This window comes from Vicugna pacos, chromosome 2 (assembly GCF_048564905.1).
Source record: "Vicugna pacos chromosome 2, VicPac4, whole genome shotgun sequence".
Taxonomy (NCBI): domain Eukaryota; kingdom Metazoa; phylum Chordata; class Mammalia; order Artiodactyla; family Camelidae; genus Vicugna; species Vicugna pacos.
The window spans coordinates 86,918,230-86,931,541 of record NC_132988.1 but is presented as its reverse complement, the minus strand read 5'-3'; the positions used below and the strand labels follow the sequence as shown (position 1 = coordinate 86,931,541).

Below are 13,312 nucleotides of genomic sequence, written 5' to 3'. Positions count from 1 at the left end.
AGATCCCCCCCTGGTGTTATGTAAAACTGCAGTAACACACGTTTATCACAACCAGCACCCTGTCATGTGCCCCACGGACAAACCTCCAGAGTGAAACACCCAAAGCAGATCCAACAAGAGCTCCACCAATACAGGCTCAGAGATGCCAAGAACGTGAACTGGCCCTACCCCAAAGTATCCACTTCCACCCGTTACCAGGACTCTGCAATGCAACTGGACTACAAGCCACGGAGATCAATTTAAAGAATGGATCACCTATGATTAGTGGCTTACTAGGAGAATGAAATGGTTATGCGTACCATAAAAATGTCTGTATCTGGGAAAAGTCAGGTGCAAGAGCAGAAACTCTGAAACATATTATACTAAAAAGACAAAAGTGGGTGAAAGTGCAAACTACTAATTATAGTAACAACTGCTGATACTTACAGTGACACTATTTGCCAGGAACTGTCCTAATGACTTTATGTTTAGGGATCCATTTACACCTCACAAAAACCTGTGAGGGAAATACTATCATTTGCCCCGGTTTAAAGATGAGGAAAATGAGGCACAGAGAGATTAAGTAACTTGTCCAAGGTCACACAGCTAATAAGTAACAAATTTAGGATTTCAGCCCAGACAATCTGGCTCCAAAGTCCATAGTACACTCTCTAGGTCACAGAAATTCTATTAACTCAGAGACGGACCTTAGACCACAACAGAAATAACAAAGGAGTAGAAAACTGCTGAAAAGCTCGCTCTAGCACCTCAAGAAACCCATTATCTCATCCAGTGGATACTGATCTCGTTTCCTACAGATATTTTAGTCATAACACCCATCCTTAGAAAGCGATTAAGTGTGACGTTTGAAAATAAAAGGACCCTGTTTAGAAACAAATTCTGAATTACATATTTGATTTTTAGCATCAAGCTACTCATCTTTTTCCAAGAAAAGTCAAATCTCTGCCATTTTTGGATATTGTACTACAATCAATCCTAGTCAGAACTGAGTTAACCTAAATATCAGCTTCCTTTACTATTTTAAAAAGCGTTGAACTAACAACTTATTACAGTAGACTTAGAGGCGTCCTCTTCAGCTATGACCCTGTTCCCTACTCGGTGGGATAGACAATGAATGTGAATCAGTTCACCTTTAATTGAGTTACCTGGGAGTTTTCTCTGTGAAGAAGAATCATGTATTTATGAAATGATCTACTTAACCAAACCCATTTTAAACTTCTTAAGAGTCACAATTTCAATATAACCATTTCAACTTCTTTTTATCTAAGCATTCACAGGAGTATTTTCTTCCTGTGGGTCTCTTTTCTGCATAGTCTAGTGAAATTCATAGGGTCCCCACCAACTCACAGGGGTACAGCGAGGAAAAAACAAACACAAATCAACAACTGTTAAAAGGTCCCATGTATAAGCCAAAGAAGGCAAGGAGGAAGGAAATGTATGTGCAGAGGTGGTCAGTGAACTTACTGTTTAAGGAAGTCCCCCTTTATGGGAAGTAGCACGATGTGGTTTAACAGTACGCTCGAGAGAAAGATAAGACACCTTGGTTCACCTAGTCAAATAGGATGTCACTGCAGAGAAGGTACTTGACTTGGTTGTCCCCCAGTGCCTTCACTTGTGAAGCAGATGGTGGCCAATGTGCTGGTTACCCACACATATGCTCTGTGGAAATGCTACAGAGAACAAAGCATTATAAGCAAGTATGCAAAACTCCTGTGCTTCTGCGAAACCTATGCTATGCAAAATTTAAGAACAAAGGGAAACTCAAGGGCCAGGGAAGTTAAGAGTCCCAGGTCATCCAGAAATGCATGGACAAGTGCAAACAACAGGGGTACACAAAGGTAAGAGCTCCAGATCTCAAGAGGCCCCCTTTGAAACAGACTGGATGTAGCATAGAAACGTCTCATCATGAACCCAGAATGGCAGAACTGTACCTGAATCAGACTGTAGGCTTCACGAAGCCAGAATCATACATCTTTTAATTCCTCTATTCCTACCATACTGTACATACTCATTAAATCTTTGTTGTACAAATGATGAATAAAGAAAAACAAATGATCTGAGTCCCATATAACAAGTAAAAGTGTATGCCAGAGATGAAGACTGAGGTGCAGCTAAGTAACTTGGCCAAGATGGCAGAATCAGCAGATGGCAGATCTGAGGTCCGACCCAGGTGTGAACCTGTATTCTTTCCTCCCCATGTGAGTTACCAGTGAAAGACACCATTAGATAATTTATTATCAGAAGTAAAATAAGGGAGATGACATTTTAACACTCAATTTTTGAAGATCCCTTTCCATATGGATAATGCACTGTATTAATTTTGTATATCATTTAAGAAAATATGCCTATAAACATAAGCATTTCTCCTGCCTACTTCCAATGCAATTTTATTATACTCAGACTCAAATTATTTACTGCATGCCTGGTATATACTCACAGAAAAAGAAAATTCATTTTATTGAACTTTCAGGATGAATAAAGAGCAAGTAAGACATAACCAAAACACATTTGAGGAAACTAAAGTAAATTTTCATTAATTTCTGAATTTATTCAGAAAACATTCATTTCATATTTAGCTGCATTGATGGCATTATGCTCGATGCTATGGAAGAGGCGAGCACACATAAGTCACAGCCTATGTCTTTAGGGAGCCTAGACTGAGAGAGGAGAAAATCCTCAAGTGTCCATAATGCAAGAAAAAAAGCACCACAAGGAGGAGTTTAGTAGCAGAAGAGATGCCTTCTGGCCAAGGGTTTTGAAGGACAAGCTTTAGGGAGGAGAAAGGGCAGTGAACTGGGCCTTGAAGAACAGACAGACTTGAACATCGGACAGACTTGAACATGCAGAAACAGGGCTGGGTGGGTAGACAGGGGTCATTCCAGACACAGGAAACAACATGGGCCTGGAGGGCTGGAAAAAAGTCAGGAAATACATAAAGACAAAATAAATATTAATACACACACACACATATACATATACACACATACACATAAAGACAGACATAGTCCCCTACAAGGAGAAAAATTCACATGTTACATTCTCATGAGCAGGGAATTACACCTATCCATGTTACTTTTTGCAGTGGCAAATACAATTAAGAACAGCTACATCTATGTGATTACTTGCAATAAAAATAGAACTTTTCCCAAAAGTCTCCTCATACAACCAGGATGATTGGACTGAGTTGTTGAGGGGAGGTTTCCTTTCCCACAATCTATTAAAATTCACTAGATATTTCATTTAAGTCTCTTACTTATTCACTTAATTTTATTAAACAACTATATTGCACATATTGTGTGCAATTTCTTACTTCAGGTGTTTACCAATGTGGAATTATGCAAATACTATAGGTAGCGCTCTAAGACTAAAAATTAAAAAGGTCTAAAAAAAGAGCTTTGGTAAAAAGACTGCAACAATGTTTTTAATTATCTGAAGTCGTAATCATTAAACTTTAATATTTATCTCGGAAGTATAGTAATAGTCACAAAACCCAAGGCCAATAATGTCAGGAGTTCTCCTAAAAGAGTCACAAAATTAATTACTGGATAACACAGGTGTTTCTCAGCTCCCTTCTATGGGTAATTCTCTACCTGTATCTGACCAGTATTAACCAGTGGCTAAACCATGTTCAAAATGGTTTTAGAAACAACTCAAATTGTAGTTTTAAATGGCTATGTATAATTATTACCAACAAGAATTATTTTGAGAGCCTAGTGGGTGCAAGACATTATGTGATATACTCAAATTACAGGACAACAACCTCTGCTCTCAAGGAGATTATTATGTAGCTGGTGATTTAAAAAGGCAATAATGATAATAATGCATATAAATTTAACAGTAATTCTGAAAAGGCTGGCATTTACAGCTGGAGGGTGGGGAGGTGAATAAGGCATCTCACTTAAGTGGACTTGAGATGGGATCTGGATAAACAGAAGGAGAAGTGTTAGGCACAGCAAGAGCAAAGCTTCAAAGACAGAAAAGTGACAAGTATTTTTAAGCCAACCGGTCTGAACAGTCAATAGGTGGAGTCCATTCTGTGAACAACCACATTATTTAAGTTGTATAAGTGCCCTCGCCTCCTAGGGAAACCCAAACACATTCTTTCCAGAACAAAGGCAGTGCAAACAGAGAGGCTGATCTGAGTTTTGGTCCAGGCTTAACAACTAGCTTACTGGGTGACCTGGAGCAAAGTATCTCCTTATCCTCAGTTTCCTCAAATGAAAAATTTGGGGGCTATTCTTTAAAATTCCTTCAAGCTCTAAAATTGTCCAAGTCTTCTTCATTACTAACAAATCAATCATCCCCTTGGATGGGTAATTATCAGTATAATAAATCTATATAGGCCTAGAACAGAATAGCGCCACAAACACACCAATCCCTCTTTCACCCCAGGGCCTTTGCACATGATGTTTCCACAGTATGAATGAGCTCTTTCTGCCCAACACTGCCCATACTCCAACCTTTGGCCAAGTGGAGGCCTTCCCCAACCCCTCCCCAACCTCCACCCACTTCCTCGCCAAAAATGTACACAGTCTACACTTTTACCACCAAAGCTTTCTCGGCTCATATAATTTGGTCTCTTTTTCAACTGTCCCTCAGGATAGATACTATCATACTTATCCTCAGCAACAAACACTGAACAGAAACTACAAGTTACAGAACTATCTTCAAAGATTTCTAACAGCCCCTTGCCCCATAGTTCATGATGCAGAGAAAAACAAAAGTCAGGTTACAAAAATCATGATGTCAAATACAGTTCTTTTTTTTTTAACTGCAACGTTACACATACTTCTGATTAAGACAGGTCTCTTTCAAGATAGGCAGATGTGAAAAGGAGGTAGGGAGAAACACAGTTTATTTCAACTATACCATTTCCCAAACATTCTGGGAATTGTTTCTTCATAATTGCCTTCAGTGCCTACAGCAGTTTTTTGAATATATTCAGTGCTAAAATAGCTAAATAAAACTTTGGTGGAAATTTGACTTTTTGATATCACTAAAAATTGCTGAGAGCTAAGTCTTATGAATAAAATAAACTAGGTAATACCATTTCTGAGCAGAAATGCTGATTTTCTGTACAGCCTTTGTCTCTCTCACCACGATATAAATAATCAATGAATACACCACAACTATCAGAGCCAGACCCAAGAGTGTTTTTCGAGATCTAGAACTCTTTTATTATTTCTACTTTTAAGTAGCACAAGGACCAAACCTTTGATTAAACTCCCTCTTCACTTACTAGTAATTTATTCATCCTGTACTGTTTTCCATAAAACACTTTACATGTCTAAAATTGTTTAACACAGAAGAATAAAAAGTTAAAATTGAGATGCGGGAGACAGGAAGGAAAACAGGGATAAGGGATTTGTACTCATCCTAGAGGACCAGGCTAAAATAACTTACTCTGCAGGAAGGTAAACTTCAGCTCCTAAGGATGATCATGAGAATTAGAGTAGGAGAACAACTACAATGGTTTTAAAACCTGATTTCATGTTTGTGGACTCTCATATATAATCACTGAGTCATCATGATACAGTTGGCATTCTATAACAAAGGACAAGGGACAGCATTTCCTCCATACACTTCTCTTCCTTGCACCACGGAAATTTACAAATTTTATGTCTTGACCTACTAAACACAATATGTGACCAGGGATTAAATCCTGGATTTGGGCAAGGAGGGGAGGTTGAGAAAGAGCTATGAAGACATCAGTGGAATGATGAATGAAATTTTTCTACAGACTCTGGACCAGATAGAAGTACTGTGTCAGTGTTTAACGTCTTGATTTTGACCATTGTTCTGTGGTTCTACAAGAGAATGCTTTACTTTTAGGCAATACACAACGACCTATTTAGTGGTAAAAGGGGCGCTATCTACAACTCACTCGCCAATGGTTCAGAAGACAACACGCATGTAAAGAGAAAGAGACAAAGGTAAAGACCAAAACAGTGATAGAACAATGGGGAAACCACAGGCAATTTGTGAATCTGAGTAAAGGTTACTTGAGAGTTCCCTGTACTATTCTTGCAACTTTTCTGCAAGTTTGAAACCATAGCAAAATTTACAGTTGCAAAAAAAAATTTTTAGGAATGTAGATGGAACAAATGGCATTCTCCCCCCTTCTGTCTTAAATAGGTTTCTGCCTCCCAGAGAGGGGGAAAAAAGAAGTGAATGTTATTAAATGAAAATGGACAATTTATCAAATTAAGAGGGTATATCAGACCCTAGGACTTCAGACCTGCATCTTGGCCCTTGTAGGTGACGAAGGATGAGGAAGTCAGATCCAGGACAGCAGAATAAGGAAACAGATATGAATCAAAAGTGGGAGAAGAGACACAAAAAGGAAATTGAGACACAAACAGGAAGTTGGTATTACCTTATTGCAGAAACAAGGAAACTCAACTGACAATAAGAAAATGAGTTATTGCAGGATAATAGAGTTGAGCATTTTCAAAGCCAGAAAAATCCCCTAGTACACTAACCACTACACTGTCTATGGAGTACTTAGAGCTGTCCCACTTTTTACAGGCTGGCGAGCTGTCTGGGAGCCTGATGCAAATGCTTCCGACTGTCCTGTAGTAAAAGAAACTATTTCTTCCACACCACATTCACCCCTAGAATCCTAGAAAGTGTTGGAAGAGATAAAATTTCAGGTAGCCATTAGAAGGGTAAACCTGTGCTTCCCATTGGGGGATCCACCTGGTCTAAGGGAACAACTAAGGAGAAATATCTAATCATCTCAAAACCTTAATAAACTCTTATTCCTATCTCTCTGCAGTCTCCAGGTTCCCAGGCTGGTCAAGAATACAACCCTGTATGGCCCAGAAGGCCTTACAGAAATATTTGAGGTTGCCCAGGATATTTAAGAGAGTCTTGTCATCATACTTGCAACTGATTGCCTCCACCATCCTAATGGTTAACCATTAATGGCAAAAGGCTAAATTTTCAAGCATCTCATTACATGAAATTTTTTATTTCAGTACAACTAGAATAAAATGATAAAGGAGGCGTTATAGGAAGAGCACTGAATTTAGAGTCAGAATATCAAGGCTCAAATCCTTAATCTTCTACTAATTACCAGTATGATGTTTGTATAGGATAAACCTGCCCTGCCTGATTGTTACGATTAAGGTCTCCCTATGTCTCCTTTGATCCATCCAGCCATCCAACATGTACTGAGTACTCAATTCAGCACTAAACCCCCAGAAATACAAAGATAGGAAAGCTACGAACCCTGCCCTCAAAGAGCTGAAAGTCCAATGGGGACACAGGTATGTAAATAAAGTCAAACAACCAAGATGTCACAATAAAAATATGGGCACAGAGGGCTGAGGTGGACTGGGGATTCTACCACTGGTGAGAGGAATACAGGAAAGGCTTCAGAGAAGGTGGGGACTGAGCTGAGTCAGACAAGATAACTAAGTGTTTTACCAGCCACTCAGCACATTTTTTGATGGGTAAAATAGTGAACGGATAGACAAATCCTGGCAGGCAGGTAGAGGGCTATATCACTCCACAGTTATTGAACAATATTAACAAAGGCACAGTGTGAAAGAGTAACTGTGGGTAGAAGATCAAGCTGGGAGTGGAGGAAAGAGAGAGGGAAGACAAGGAAAACAGGCATCAAGTACCTTGTATTCTACACCAAGAAGTTTTAACTTCATCCTAGAGCAGATGTAAAGCTATAGGTTTTAAATAACCCTCTAATGGTTATATAGTTGAAGATGAAGGTCCAAGAGTAGAATCAACTAAGAGCAGCGATCCACCAAGAGAATGGAGTTGGGAGCTGCAATAAAGTTGCAATGAAGGGAAGGAGAATTCATAGGAGTTGGTAAGAGATCTGATGTATGCTGGGTTGAAGTAATGATGGCAAAGGAGGAGTTAAGGGTGTAAAGAGATAGACAATATACATGAAAGTAATGTCTTTTTTTTTTTAACACCTTTACTGTGGTATGATTCCTGTACAGTAAACTACAAATATTTCAGATGTAAAATTTGATGAATTTTGGTAGATGAATACGCCAATGAAACCACCACCACAATCAAGATAGCTAATATTTTCATCACTCCCCAAGAGGTGCAAATTTTGAATTCCCAACTTATTCCTTCCAACCCCCTTTACCCACTGGTAATCATAAGTTTGTCCTCTATGTCTGTGAGTCTGTTTCTGTTTTGTAGATAAGTTCATTGGTGTCCTTTTTTTAGATTCCACATATAAGCAATATCATATGGCATTTTCTTTCTCTTTCTTACTCATTAAAGTAATTTCTAAACTATAAAAACAATTGAAGAACATTGTTTTATGAAGTCCAATTACATAGTGGCAGAGATGAGACAAAAACCCTGTCTAGTGTTAATTTTCTTCTACCATGAAGAAATATTTTTTAAAAAATCATAACTGACCACAAAGGACCTAGAATTGCCAAACATTACTGAAGAAAAAGAAAGAGGCTGGAGGAATAACTCTCTTCAGACAATACTACAGAGCTACAGTCATCAAGACAGCATAGGATTGGTACAAAAACAGACATACAGACCAATGGAACAGAATAGAGAGCCCAGAAATGAACCCAAAAACTTCTGGTCAACTAATCTTCAACAAAGGAGGCAAGAATATACAATGGAATAAAGACAGTCTCTTCAGCAAATGGTGTTGGGAAAACTGGACAGCAGCATGTAAATCAATGAAGCTAGAACACTGCCTTATACCATGCACAAAAATAAACTCAAAATGGATCAAAGACTTACACATAAGACAAGATACAATAAACCTCCTAGAAGAAAACATAGGCAAAACATTATCTGACATACATCTCAAAAATGCTCTCCTAGGGCAGTCTACCCAAGCAATAGAAATAAAAGCAAGAATAAATAAATGGGGCCTAATTAAACTTACAAGTTTCTGCACAGCAAAGGAAACCATAAGTAAAACAAAACAACCACCTACGGAATGGGAGAAAATTTTTGCAAGTAAAACTGACAAAGGCTTGATCTCCAGAATATATAAGCAGCTCATACAACTTAATAAGAAAAAAACAAACAACCCAATCCAAAAATGGGCAGAAGACCTAAACAAGCAGTCCTTCAAGGAAGACATACAAATGATCAATATGCACATGAAAAAATACTCAATATCACGAATTATCAGAGAAATGCAAATCAAAACTACAATGAGGTATCACCTCACACCAGTCAGAATGGCCATCATTCAAAAGTTCACAAATGACAAATGCTGGAGAGGCCGTGGAGAAAAGGGAATCTTCCTACACTGTTGGTGGGAATGCAGGGTTCGGTGCAGCCACTGCGGAAAACAGTATGGAGATTCCTCAAAAGACTAGGAATAGACTTACCATATGACCCAGGAATCCCACTCCTGGGCATAAATCCAGAAGGAACCCTACTTCAGGATGACACCTGCACCCCAATGTTCATAGCAGCACTATTTACAATAACCAAGACATGGACACAGCCTAAATGTCCATCAACAGATGACTGGATAAAGAAGATGTGGTATATTCATGCAATGGAATACTATTCAGCCATAAAAACCAAGAACATAACACCATTTGCAGCAACACGGATGTTCCTGGAGAATGTTGTTCTAAATGAAGTAAGCCAGAAAGAGAAAGAAAAATACCGTATGAGATCGCTCACATGCAGAATCTAAACAAACAAACAAACAAACAAAAAACATAAATACAAAACAGAAACAGACTCATAGACATAGAATACAAACTTGTGGTTGCCAGGAGGTCGGGGGGGTGGGAAGGGACAGACTGGGGTTTCAAAATGTAGAATAGATAAACAAGATTGTACTGTGTAGCACAGGGAAATATATACAGGATCCTGTGGTGGCTCACAGTGAAAGAGAATGTGACAATGAATGTACATATGTTCATGTATAACTGAAATTATTGTGCTCTAAATTGGAATTTGACACAACATTGTAAAATGACTATAATTCAATTAAAAAATGTTTTTAAAAAACATAACTGAAAGTAACAAATAAAAATATCTTCAAAGTTTTAAAATAAAACTTTACCTGTGTTACAGAGAGATTCAATAGATTTTTTTTTCTAATTTTCCCTGGAATATCAAGGTTGTTTCAAAGGTGGGCTTTGAAAGAATAGCCCTGCAATTCATTAGTATCGGACCTTGTGCAGGTTTTTTAACTTCCTGAGCCTCACGTCACTCATTTTTTAAATGGAGGGAACTAATAAGACTTATACAGCATTTTGAGGAATAAAGAAAATAATGCATGTACTTAGCACAGTGCCTCGCCTGTATTTTGTACTCAATAAACTGTATCATAGTTACTATTAATGTGCAGAAAAGAGTTAACATAACAGGCCTCTGAGACTGAAAAAGGTTGGCCCTTGCCTGGCATCTGGAAACTTGGAATCTGAGAGGCAGAGGATCCTACCATCCCCAGTACTGATAAGAATAGCTCATTGTGCATAAACTGTACAAACACTATGATTTAAGCTGAACGCCTGCTTTCCTTCTGGAGTCTGGAATTTGGGTACATGCCTAGACAGAAGGTGACTATATGACCAGCCTCCAACAGAACCCTTGGGCACTGAGTCTCTAATGAGGCTCCCAGTTAGAAAACATTTCACAACCATCACAATTTGGTGGTAGAAGAATTATACATCCTCTTTGTGACTCCAGTGAAAAGGGTCTCTTGCAAGCTTGTGGCTGGTTTCCTCCAGACTTGCCTCATGCACCTTTTCTCTTGCTAATTTTGCTTTGTCTCCTTTCACTGAAATAAATCATACCTGTTGAGTTCAACTACATGCTGAGCCCCATGAGTTCTCCTAGTGAATCATCGACCCTGGGGGTGGCCTTGGGGATCCCTGACACAACTAGTCTCCCTACCCCTCAACTGTAGAAACCATTTGCCAGTTTCCATACCAGAGGACTGTTACACTCAACAAACCAACCACAGTGGTAATACCAAAGTCCAGCTATAAAAACTTCCTGATTTCTTGGCTAACGATAGCTGCAGATCTACCTACTACTTGAAGTTCTTTGTATTCAACATTTCAACATATAGAAATCTCTCTACTCCTCATTTTCTCATTGTTATTTAATGGGTCTTTTTTCTGACTAAACTCCAGCCTTGCTCTTCCCTGGATTCCATCTCAAAACCACGTAGAGGCTCCAGCAGGATGTCAAGTGATCTAACCCATGTGTCATTTAGTTCCTGGACCAGAAAGCAAGACCACAGTTTCCTTTGTTTTGTGTTATGATAAGTGAGAGTAAATAACATGAATTGCTAGGAAGATCTTCCATCAGTTCACTAGAAGATGCAGAAACATGAGCTAAGTGAGAAAGAGCAAGGAGGACAAGCCAAAGAATGGCCCACAGCGGCCACTGAAACAAGTTTTCCAACAACTGACTTGGAAGAAACAGCTTGACTACATTTCTCATCATCTGGAACAGAATTCTCAGCAGACTTCAAAAAGTACAATGAACTTACTTAACAGGAAAATTTTCAATAAAAGCTTGTTACCATCATATTGAAGGAACTGGGGTCCAAACAACCAGGAGAAAACCGATGCCTGACTCACACTGTGATCAACTGAGAGTTGTAATAAAGGACTAGTGTCACCTAATTGCTTCAAAGAAACTTGAAATCAGAGCTACAAGATCCATCTGTAGCCTATGAACAAGTAAAGTATCTCTGGGGCTACCCCAGAATGGTCCCCATGGTTTTTCTGATCCACCTAGAGTCTTATATTTTTAACACAGTATTATTTTTAGAATACCTGTTGATTCTCATGGGTTACCCACATCACAGTGTTTTTTGGATCATGGCTTCTAGGGAGAGGGAGATGGAAATAAGAACATTCACCCATGGAAATCAAAGAACTGAGCACGTCAACCCCAGGAGGGAAGAAACACAACTGCAAAGTGCTACTGGGCTTACCTAGAAAACAGGCTGAGAGTTGTCATGAAGGAACTCAGCCCCGTATTGTCAGAACTTGATTTTCTCAAGACTTCAGATTCTTAAGATTCCTAACTTTTTTTGTAAAGGTAACTACTTAATTTTAACTGTAGGAGGTAAACAAATTTGCAACCATATTCCCAACTGAAGGCCACAGGTATGCCAATGAACTTCAGTGCCTGAGAACAGCATCCAGGAGGGATCAACATGGCCACCTGATGGGAGGAGTGGGGGTTAAGGCAGGACCAGCTAACAGGACTAGGCTCCCTGGGCCAGTCATCAGTAGCCAGAAAGGAGATGGATTCTTTTGGGTTGTTTTAATTGAAGTATAGTTGACTGAAAAATATTATTTTAGTTTCAGGTGTACAGCATAGTGATTAGGATTTTTTGCAGATTATATTCCAAGATTGGTTATAACAAGATATTGGCTATAATTCCTTGTGCTATACAGTAAATCAATGCTGTGTCAGAGGCTGGGTTTTTACATGTTATGACAACCTCCTCATTCTGCCCTTTCTGGTTTTCCTAGTGGCTTGAGGCTACTGCCAGGCAAGACAGTGGGCCAGGTTCTGATATAAGAGGGGGCCCACTGTTCTCTTTATTCTACTTAAGCTAAAGTAATTAGGGCACTTTTAAACTTGTATCATCTTTATATCATCATTTATCATCTTCAAAGTGACTTAACAATTGCAATGTCTTCCAATAGTATCAGTCCACATTTCTAAGCAAATAATGTAGGTTTCTGAGGCTTTTTCAGTTAGTAAAGGACCACGCTTTACCATGTTCACTGCTGTATTTGTATTCTTTTAAGTTCAAATTATAACAAATCTTTATTATAAAGCAAAATTTATTAATGTTTCCCCTTAACCATATTTCAGATTTTAAAATAATTCATATTTCTAGTCTTATCTGAAACTCTTTTGGAATCCTGAATTTCTCAGATTTAATAAATGTAATATAGCATATATACCATATATTACATAACACTCCCAGCAGGAACTGGGACACCCCTAAATAATTAAACACATTAATATTTCTGTATACACATATATGCAAAAAATTCACATTGAGTAGGATAAATAAAGACTAAAAATAGCTTCATCTAAGGTCAGGTTTTGCAACTGAAAGAGTTTTTGAAGTTTGGGTCTTCAGCACTTGGGGATTCAGGAAGGTAGGTAAAGGGCGATAGTCATAAATCACATGAACCTACAGAATTCCACTGGTCACAACGACAAGCCACAGCAGAAACTAACAGAGTTGAGGACCACCAGGGAGAAGCAATGCCATTCTGTCTGAATCGGGGGAACCAAAACAGGGAGAAATTAGTGGAAACGAAACAAAACAGAAACAAAATAATAACAA

General features: G+C 38.6%; 1 protein-coding gene across 6 annotated transcripts in view; it reads right to left on the bottom strand.

Moving 5' to 3' along the window:
- Nucleotides 1–13,312, bottom strand: part of TEC (tec protein tyrosine kinase) — a 115,126-nt gene that overhangs the window by 65,277 nt on the left and 36,537 nt on the right. The window contains exon 2 of one of the 6 annotated variants that reach the window (XM_072944432.1): nucleotides 1,465–1,670. The exons of the other annotated variants lie outside the window; for them this stretch is intronic. The gene's annotated coding sequence lies outside the window, so the exon portion shown is untranslated. The remainder of the gene's footprint in view (nucleotides 1–1,464; nucleotides 1,671–13,312) is intronic. 6 annotated transcript variants of the gene reach the window in all.